Consider the following 10,618-nt stretch of genomic DNA (forward strand, 5'->3'; position numbering starts at 1 on the left):
TACAAAGAATAAAATTTTTAAAAACGATGTGAATTCTCGTATGGACAGAACTGTTTTTGAGTAGTCAGTTTCTGACTCAAAGAAATATCTGACAGAATTAGGTCCAGGGAAACAATGTCAGCCTTCTCAGTCACATCAGGTCCAATTTTAGTCAATAAAATGTTTGATTTTCTCAATCAAGAAAAAACTCAATTATAAATGTTTCCGACAATTTCTGTTAGAGCTTTCGGAAAATACCCATCTGCTATTTTCTCTCTGTCATACTTGTCTTTATTTCACTTACTATTTTAGCGTTTCTATTTCTCCGGCATTCACTTCTTATGGACTTTTACTCTGTAAAAAGGAATATGAGGTGAGTGGCCTTTGACGTCCCTGTGTTGCATATATATTACTTGGGTTCATAACCTCTCTTCTAATACTTTTACTCAAACCTGCTCTAAATGGTGCCTTTCTCAACCACTTCCATAAAATTCCATTATGTTATAATTTCCTTCACCGTCATAATTGCATTTTCAAAGGCTTCAAAGAAAATGCTTATGAAATAATTAATTAGTTTCTGCTCCGAAAGAATTTCCCTCTTTCTTCTCCATTTGAAACACACACTAAAAATCATAAAAGCGCTGTTCTTTCAAAATTTATGCGCACATTAAATCAGTCACATTGTTTTGTGTTTTAAGGGAAAGAGTATTCAAACCGGAAAGTAGCATATATGTATTTGCAACTTTTTTCATTTCATTTGTGTAAATTGCTACTATGAATGATTGAGAACGCAATGAGTTTACTTTGCCGGTGTGCTTTTATAATGCAAAAGTGTATTTTGACCTTGGTAATGGCCTGTCTGATATTGTAATTGTGGCTTAAAGTTTTCATGTTCAGTTTACTGAAATTCAGTGTGACGTCTTACAGCATATCAGTAATCCGCAATCAGTGCAAAAACCTGACATGTCAAACTCTGTTGAGCTCTACGGCTTTCCAGAAGATGGAATATCTCCCACTTCATGCCAGGATGTTTCTTATGCTTAACATCAGGCAGCAGATTACATAGTAAAAATACTTTGATTTCAGCAAGTGAAATTCCTCGCAATGAGTTTGTGGAAAAACTTAGTTTCAAGTGCAGACAGAATGTCAAGATTCCGCTCAGATGTATTTGTCAAAAAAGTAAACTTCACCAATTGAAGAACTATGTAGTATATTTTCTAATTGTCTTTACTGCTACAGTTTAGAAGACTTTATCAAGATGTATTGTCTAAATGCATTTTTATGCATTAACTACACCTTCATGAGGTGCAATTCATCTTTCTATATCATAGAATAACTGTCTCCAAAAGGGCTTCTCAGAATGCTGAGAAGATAAGCTGTCCCCTCTGAGAAAACAAATTTCGGCCTCCAATGATTTTTCGCTTGTACTCGTGATTAGCTTGCTGTTCAATGAGTGGTACAATTGATCAAAATCCTATGGATAATTTTAACAATCTTTATCCACTGCTTGACGTATTTCAAGAGATTTTTTAATGTGACATTCTTGCTAGTGACATACACAGGTATTTTAATTATTTTTAAGGGGGAAAGTAATTTTGTGTGAACTACACAAAAAACAGCATTCTGTACAAATACAGTATGAGAAACAATTCTGTCAATGTACGGTCACATTTTATAAAGAGCAAAAACAGAGATAAATTGAGTCTGATATAAAGGAGCATTAGTTGAAAATCTCTCACTATATTTTTGTTTGGTATGTCAACGGCAGTTTCTTGTTCTGATCGCCAAGCATGTGTGTGTTAGCACACCCACTATTCAGGTTGTCTTTACATGTAAAATGTGCATTTATTTTTTTACGTTTGAAATCTAAGTCGGACCAGAATTCACTTGTCATCAATGAGAGTGCTGTCTGCACGTGTGCAGGCTGAGGTGAGAGGCTGAACACTGTGTATCTCAGTATGTTTTGGAGAGTAGAACATGAAACCGTAGTCGACATTAATAACAATAATAGTGTATTAAACAAAAAATTAACATACACTCCCTAGATAGTACAATAGCAATAAATATTTTACAATTATCATAAATTAATTGATATATTTGAGACTTTTCTCATATTTTTCTTTTTCTCTTATTTTTTCCAGGATTTCCGGACATTTATTTTGAAATGGGAGAAACAGATGTCTTTGTCACAAATATCAGAAGCAGAAAGATTTCCTTTAAGCATTCAACAGAACAGGTAAGGTAAACTATGTTTTCCGTGTCGCACGTATCAATAAATTTTTAGTTTCACCTTAACCTGAGATGTGTATCCAAGGATAAAATGAGCTAGAGAGTGTTCTGAGTCTTATCAGATGAAACCTGTCAATCAAATCAGTGTCTAGGGTTTACGCCTCAGGCCATTCACCACTTGCAGTCTTATCAGCGAAATCGCTAATTTACATGCAATTTGACTGTTAAGTGTCAATTATTTCTCACAGATGTGACACATGCAAACCCAGCTGAAAATTTCACTCAGTGTTGCACCAGGGTAGCAAAGCTAGAAATTCTATCTCTAATGAGAAGATTTTGTTCTCTAGTGTCATTCTCGACTTTACATATCTTGATGTTGAGTAACCAAGTAAAGTATAGTACATATAATTTAAAACGATTAAATAAATAACGACTGATCTTTGCCAACCCAGCTATTACCCTGGAACAGTTTGGAAACGGTAGCGTAAATACAGATTACATATTTCGAAGCTCGTTATGTTATAAACATTATCAATAAAAGAAACCATCAATATATAAATGTAACTATTATATTGTCTCAGATAAAAGGATAGAATTGTAAAACCCAAAATGAGTCTAGGTTAACGACATCAAGATGTTCCAAAGATGAAATAGTGCCAAGCTATTTAGAAATTTTACGTCAAATTTAGTGCTTTACACTATGCATACTTTTTGTATCATTTATTAACAAATACAAGTCTGGTTAATTTTTGTACCTTACCCGAATATTGTCATCGCACAATTAGAGCTTGGTATCCAAGATGACAGATATAATTTTCTTTTTCACAAACCCAAAGTTTAGTACCAGAGATTAAGCAGAGGCCAAGCTTCCACTCAGTCTGGGTAACGAAGATTACACCTGTTAGCTTGAGGTTACTGAAGCAATGCATCCACTCCCGGTCTTTTCAAGTATATCCTATTATATCAATGACACCATTGACATTCACGAAGAACTGTGTCTGTAATGGAAAATGTACCTGACATCTGAGTAATGACAACAATACAGGCGGTGTTGTGCTAATAGCATTTACAAGAGACCGTGTTCGCCTGCATGGTGTTTTCTACATGGTTGTACCGTCATTCCAGTGATCAACAATTTGACATCGAATTGTTTCGAGAATACGTACATTTGAAGACTTATAATCAAACACATGTATGCCAGCCACCTGCTGTCTTCCAGAACTGATTCTGTTCATTTCCAAAAGAAGACTTAATGAACCTTGCAACTTGTATGTGCTTACATACAGCAAGGCAGTCTGAATTAGCAGTATCCTGTTCGGCTAAATTAAAATTTCAATTAATTAAATGACTGCTGATGGAGTGCACAAATCATGAACACGATTAGAGCTATATTTGAATAATTGTACAGCAATGAAAGGTCGAAAGCATCGATGAAAGTTACCACTTTGCATTTTGTTTTTTATGATGTCTTTAATATTTATGACGGGGTGTGATTAAAAATCGTTCTGTAAAACAATTATTCTAAGCAAACTCACTTGCCATTTTAATTTAAGTCAATCATCCACGGATACCACCAATTTTTCTCATGGTTTATACAAGTTATACCGATACTATTAAATTAGTTGTATCTGATTTTAATGACCCTAGCGTAATCTAAATTAGATTAAAAAGTGACAGAGGCATTAAAGAACCTACATTTAGTTCAGACAGACATGCATTGTATATAATTATGCGATGTGGTTTGTTTACAGATGTTTAACACATTTAATGCACATATAGGCATCAGATCCCTGATTGCCAAAAATGTTTTTGCATAGCAGGTAATTTTGATGACATGAAATAAGTCTATGATTGGAAGCCAAAATGAAAGAGTGAATCTTTCTTTCGTTCACCTAGTCTTCTGTAAACCAGGTGAATACTCTATATTCCAACATTCTGTTTTGAGAAAAGCGAGAATCCATGTGAAAGACCCGGATAGGAAAATGGAATTATCTCAAGACACGCCTCACAGAGGTAGAGCTATGTGTCATTAGCAGCTTATCGGTACTGCATGATTTCAGAGTCATATTGACCTAAATATTGCATTTATTAGAATTCAAACACTTTACCATATTTCAATAGTTTTTGCTTCATATTTTTAATGGACTGACAGATGTAAGGTACTGGTTTCAAGCTGTGATTATCCAGGATTGAGGCATATGTGATTGGAGTTTATAACATGATATATGCACCATCTCTTAAAATTCATTGGGAAGCCTGGATCATTACCATGCTGCACATGAAAGGTCACCCAGGGAACATTTTGTTCTGCGGTGAAGTGCTTTGAAACAAACTAGATGTGACAATGTTCGACATCCTATCAAGAACAAAAGATTTACTTTTACCTTTTTCATGTCATTGATCAACGTCATTTATAATAGTTTCACACAATGTAAAAAACCGACTACATTTAAAATTTTATGCCAGGCAAATCCAGCAATGATCATAACACCTACATATTGACTTAAACAGTCATTAGTTTTACAGGCTTGCTATTTTTTTATTATTTTCAAAGCATCTTGAGATCCAGAATCAGTGCCCCAACTAGAAAAACTGACGTTTACGGGTGGCCTGAACTTAATGAATAAGAAAATTAGATTCACCTATTTCAATGTCAGATGACTCCTGATGGATTAAATTAGTTTGCCACGTGTATGATCTCAAAAATTCTGATTGCGTTCATTTCTTATCAGCGTAATCAGTTTCTTAAATTAACTCACTAAATGGTCATGCTTGTCCCCCCTGTATGCTACTTGACTTTGTTACGTCACAACAATCAGCAAATGTTAAATGGAGTTCTTGTTATCAGATTTGCAGGGTTCCCAACTCAATCCATCATCATCTTTGATATCTGATGAAATGCCAGGGATCTCATTCATTTGAACTGTGAAGCAAGGAGGGTTTATACTTATCTTGTTAGGGTTATCTTCAATAAGGTAATGAAGTCATATTTGCTTGCGTGGACAGCTGCTATCATCTTCATCACAGAGCTGATTCTGATCAAAGGGAAAACAGTAAACAAGATTACTTAAAATAAACCTCTATTTCCAGTTGCGAGTTATTCTGCCTACACAAACATATCTATAAACTTAATTTTCGGCTGAGGTTTCATAAATAAAAAGAGTTATGTTCGAGTAATCACGGTTTCTATCGGGAATTACATTTAGCAGTTAATTTAATAAACTTACTCTGTCTGACTTACAGGTGATGTTTACGAGATACACAATCCATATATTTCGTTTTGTTCATCTGCGATTGTGTCTATCCTGAGTCAGTTTGATGACATGGATTCGCTCTCTTTGGTTAACACATGAACATCTCATTGTTTTGTCCACAGTCCAGTACTTCTTCCAGCTGACCGTTTCTAAGAAAGTTTCTCCATATTGCAAACCACAATTCAGATGTGACAGGACTACCAAAGTGGGACCAACTCGTGCTTGCCACCACTATTCATGACGAAAGTTCATAAAGCGTTCTTTTGAGTCATAGAACTTCCTTTTCCTATGTAATGTACATTGCTGGCTTTTTGGGTCCTTTTAAGTACAATATAATAATAACAATAATAGTGACAATAAAAATAAAATGATAGTAGAATAAGTTCATTGTCAGTTTATGAAAAATTGTCTTACGTACCACCAAAAATTAGAACACAATCCACAATCAATGGCCACAACAAAACACAAGAACTATAAAATGTTACAAGGCAATCTGATCCCTTAAAAATGCAATCGATCTGAATTTCAAACACTTATTGCATTTGATATAAAAACAGTTTTAGAAAGATCCTCGAAAATTATCGGTACTCATCTCCTTGAGGGCAATGGATCATACTGAGAGTATATGGTGAGATGTGTCATGAACAATACCCTGCGCGTTTCTCAGACAGGGGATTTAATACTAATCAAATGGTTGCTTCTTGCAGTTATTTTCCAACTCATGATTGTTTTCCTTCGATCACGCCCCTGCTACCATAATACAGTGCAAGATGTAAAGTAAGTATATTTTCTATGACGCTTTCGTTCCCGAACATTTTTGACTGGCTTAGAAAATCTTCAGCCTTCTCAATTAAAAAACATGCGTTGCATAACCTTCTTGACTGTGCAATTTGTGCTGTCGCTGAAATTGAATTTTCTGCCCATTTGCAATGGCAGGTACTGAAAGCATTCAGTAATTCCGATAGCCCGTACATTTATTATAACTGATTCAAATGTGTAACTAATGGAATATTTATTTATTACCATTGTAATTCCCCTGTTTTACTCACTTACGCCAATTTTGCAAAGTCGCAATATGGTCAAAATATACCTTTTCATAGAATTAAATAAAACATGGAATAAAGTGAACACAATCATAAACATTAATGAATACATGAAGGAAATCTAGCATTAGATGTCGATGTCTAGCCCCAATTCTTCCCATAAAAGGAATTACGTCACCAGTTTTATTCGTACTCCGGTACGCAAGCTTGAAACATACACCACCACATCCAATTTAGACGATTAAGAACATTTTCAATTTATCCTTTTAAGTGATTTTGTCACTTCTCTATATCTGTGCTGTAGATATGGATGTTAACTTAACTGTCCCCCCTGCCCGCCCACCCACCAAGATTACGTCTTTCTTCCATGAGATTGATTAGTTGTTTTACAATTGTTTGATGTGTTTAAACATCATTGCAACATTGTACAACATTTTCAACACTCGTTCACTGTTCCAAGAACGAGTCAAGTGCTTTTCGTTACAGAGCAATATAAACTACCTTGTCCTTTTCCTTCAATTTACCCCATGGTGACATCGATTCAAACTATACCAAAGCAAGGAAAATATGACCATAAATTCATAATCTTGCTTATTTTATTTGGGAATAGGTCAAGTAGATGTCCGATGATCCTCAAGGATTCGCAATACGCTTGTTGAAAACAAAAGACACTACATGATAATCAGTATTTTCGTACTCACTTGAATATTTTAACTAGCAAAATACAACAAGGAATTGTTATTATCTCTGTTATTTTTCGAGTATCGGTATTTCGTTCCTCAATCCCTAGAATCTATATGTTTTATTTTTGTCATATCATAACGTATGTTCATTCCATGTTATTGTGGTTCATGTCCGGATTTCCGAGTCATAATCGTAAATTGTCGAACACGTTGACATCTTTACATGCATGGTTCAACGACATCAGGCTTGACCGGCAGTAAGTATAACTCGCGGAAGTTTACAAAAATGCCTATGGGAAAAAGATGTTTTCGAAGTTTTCTGTTCCGATTTAAATCGATAGTATTGTGCTATTTATGTTGTGCTATTCCATTTTGTACCTTTGCAATAAGAAATTGTATCGAGGACTGACAGGATATGACGAGATAGAATTCTGTTTTCCATAAATCGGGAGTACTTTTCTACTTCTGATGCTGGTTTAAGTTTACCCGGATCTTTACAAAGAGAGGTCATACAGATTTAAATGCGAGGAATGTTGAATTGTCCTAAAAGGCATTTGAAATATTCAGGATGATATAGGCCAGCTGCGAAAATCGAATTATGCAAATAAATACATATTTGCATATATATGTGCATATATGCAAATGACGTTTAGTCAATAGCAGTGTTCTGCATGATAATTTTATTTATATGCAGGGTCATACCGGCTTGAAATTCGAACAGAGCAGGATTACTAGTCATTTGTTACCTCATACATTACATTAAAGAAACGAATTGGTCGATGTGTATTTGCCCAGGGAGATTCCCTCACATAAAAACTTAATTTACCAATTATTTTGTGTTCACTTCATGGAACACGGCCGTCACCTTCAACTGTAGACTGCGCGCTTTTCAGGTAGTCGTTGAAATTTTAATGAAACTCTGAACCGATTAAATTTATTTGTTTATAGGTCGTTTCTTGTTTGGATGGTCTGGATTTTCTCTTCATCAGCTGGCATCTCCACCTGAAGTGAAGTGCATGGAAACTCACATTTGCATGATTTACAAAACACTCTGTTTAAGGAACAACGCCGCTCTTTTTTGACCTTCAGTGATGTCAGGATGACGTGGAATAGTTGCATAAAGTCACTCAGAGCACAAAATGACGACGGTACATAACTCAAAAAGTGTCAAAAATTACCAATTTGCTGAATGCAAACGAGTTTGTTTGTAATTTTGTTTGTGAGTTGTACACTTAAATTTGCGATGTTAATTTTGTGGTAGAGACCGTAAAATGTTTTACTGAATTTTAAATCTTGTTTGGCTACACAGTTGACCAGTATTTCAGCATGGTTCCACAAGTCAAACGACACAAACACTTTTCATATCAAACAAAATTTATGAAAAAAGGTCAAGAAAGGCGACTTTGTCCCTGTACGGTAGAATTCGGACTCTCAAATTTGTACAATTCTTTCTGATCTACCATTTGTTGGAGGTCAGTTTAAAGCTCTTAGAGTAAGAAACATTTTACCGTCTTTTACGAAAATCAAAAAATTGCATCCCCCCCCCCCCTCATAGTTAACACAGGGGTGGCGGCCATTTTAAATATCAAAAACCATAAATGTTAGGTTATTTGTTTCTCTAGTAGCAAACTTTACATGGTAACCCCTTGCTAGCTCATGTGTTCACACACGTGAGTCGATGTCATAGCGATGTCTGTCTGTCCCGTGTGTCTGTCTGTCTGTCTGTCTGTCTGTCTGTTTACACGATAACTCAAAAATGCCTGAACAGATTCAGGTTAAATTTAGTAGAAAAGTACCATATGCTAATTGTAAGAAGTGATTAGATATTGGTGAGTGTGGCTAACATATTAATGAAGTTATACAATATCGTTTTGTTTTCATATCATGGTTTCCCTATGGAGACAGTAATGACAGTGTCGATATATATATCAAGAAATACTGCGCAAAATTTCATGAAACCTTTCACAGATGACAATTTCAGAATATTATGACGATACTGTGAGTTTTATGTGAATTATCCGCTCATTTGCATATTTAAAGAACTTTTGTAATTAATGACATAACTCTGAAATTCCTGCGCCAAATTTGATGATACATGCAACAAATATTGATCTGATATATATCTAATTGTACTGTACTGAGAAGCATTAGGCAGTGCCAAGTTAATAAATATCTCATTTGCATATTTTATGAAGTTTTGTAATTAGTCACATAACTCCGAACAAAATTTGATGAAATCTGCTGCAGATACTGATCCGACAGATATCTAACTGTGGTGTAAAGCATTGAGTAGTTATTAAGGGTTCATTTGTATATTTAATGAACTTTGTAATTAGGTGTATAACACTGAAATTAAGGCACCCAATTTGGTGAAACCAGATGTTGATCTGATGAATATCTAATTGTACTGACAAGCATTAGGCAGTGTCAAATTAATAAATAGCCCATTTGCATATTTCATGAAGTTTGTGTAATTAGTCATATAGCTCCGAATTAACTACACCAAATTTTAAGAAATCTGCTGCAGATACTGATCCGACAGATATCTGACTGTGCTGTAAAGCATTTAGAAGTGTGAAGTACATTAAGGGTTCATTTACATATTTAATGAACTTTGTGATTAGTGATATCACTGCAAGATTACAGCATTAAATTTGATAAAAAAGTTGCTACAGATGTTGATCTGATAGATATCTAATTGTACTGAGAAGCATTGAGCAGTGTCAAGTTAATAAATAGCTCATTTGCATATTTTATTAAGTTTTGTTAGTCATAATTAGGCATATAACTCTGAAAATACGGCACCAAATTTGATGGAACACCCTAAAGATATTTATCTTATAAATATCTAATTATGCTAGTAAACATTTGGCGGTGTCAAGTTAATTAAGGGTTCTTTGACATATTCAATAAACTTTATAATTAGGTATATAACTCTAAAATTACGGCACCAAATTTGGTGAAACCTGCTAAAGATATTGATCTGATAAATATATGATTGTGCTTTTAAACAATTAACAGTGTCAGGTTAATAAAGGATTCATTTGCATATTTAATGAAATTTGTAATTAGCGATATTTCTCTAAAATTACACAATTAAATTGAATGAAACATGCTACAGATGTTGATCTCATAGATATCTAATTGTCCCATGAAGCATTGAACAGTGTCAAGTTAATAAACAGCTCATTTGCATATTAAATAAAGTTTTTTAATGGATATAACATGGAATAAAGCGGCTATGTTGACCTTTCAAATACAGGTAATTTAAGGTAATTTTTCTCTAATCCAAAGATTTGCACTTTGCCCTAATTTTCATCATTGATTGTTAAAGAATACGGTTTAAAAATTTATAAAGGTCAATTTAAACAAAAGTTTAAAAGCTTTCTGCCCCGAGGTGAATACTTTAAAAAATGTTAGAGCAACCACC

The sequence above is a fragment of the Ptychodera flava genome, chromosome 15, assembly GCF_041260155.1.
Source record: "Ptychodera flava strain L36383 chromosome 15, AS_Pfla_20210202, whole genome shotgun sequence".
NCBI classification, from domain to species: Eukaryota; Metazoa; Hemichordata; class Enteropneusta; family Ptychoderidae; genus Ptychodera; species Ptychodera flava.